Genomic DNA, 989 nt, shown 5'->3' on the forward strand with positions numbered 1-989 from the left:
TCGAACCAGAAACCTTGTTGCTAAGAGCGCACGCTCTCACCACCTGAGCCATCCTGCCACCTCTTGGCAGCTCAGTGGCAGCTCAGCTCTGGCGCAGCTCACTGGCCCATGTGGGAATTGAACTGGCAACCCTGTTGCTCAGAACTCGTGCTCTTAATCAACTGAGCTACTCAGCCAGCCCTCCTACCTTTTTTTTGAAGTTCTCACTCAGATCATCTATTCTCCTAAGTAATTGAGCACCCGTATAACCAGTGTTTTCAACTCTGCACCTGGTAAATTGTTTGTCTCCATTTTGTTTAGTTCTTTTTCTGGAATTTTGTCCTACCTTTCATTTGGGACCTGTTTCTTTGTCTCCCCATTTTTGCTGCCTCCCCATGTTTGTTTCTACATATTAGATAGATCTGCTACATCTTCCCATCTTGGCCATATGGCCTTATGTAGTTGGTGTCCTGTGGGGTCCAGTGGCACAGTCTCTGTGGTCACCTGAGCCCATGCTCCAGGGGTGTCCCTTATGTGGGTTGTGTTTGCTCTCCTGGTGTAATTGAGCTTTAACTGCTGTTGGCTTGTCAGTAGGTGGCATTGATCCTCAGGTGATGGGCTGTGAGGACTGGCTGTGACTACAGCAGACAAGCTGTTGTGTAGGGACTGACCACACAGAGCTGGATTTACTTTAGCAGGGCTCTGGTGCCTGCAGAGTCCATCTTTTGGGTGTGTCATTTGTGGAGCTAATTGGGTGGTGCTCTGGTGTGGTCTAAAGCTAGCCACTGGAGGTGTTGGTTCTAGGCACTCTTTTGAGGGGCTCTGGTGCAGGCCATGGTCAGCCACTGCCTGTGCCTGGCCTGGAGCCACCTGGTAGGAGCTACAAAGGGATCTGCAATTGATAGCTGCCTGTTCTAGGCTTAGAGTCTCCTGGGAGAGACGGTGGTGTAAACTGAGGGCAGATGCCACTAGTGCCAGGTTTGGGGCTGCTTAGCAAGAGGTACAGGGCA

Source organism: Hipposideros armiger, unplaced genomic scaffold, assembly GCF_001890085.2.
Source record: "Hipposideros armiger isolate ML-2016 unplaced genomic scaffold, ASM189008v1 scaffold_1289, whole genome shotgun sequence".
Lineage (NCBI taxonomy): Eukaryota > Metazoa > Chordata > Mammalia > Chiroptera > Hipposideridae > Hipposideros > Hipposideros armiger.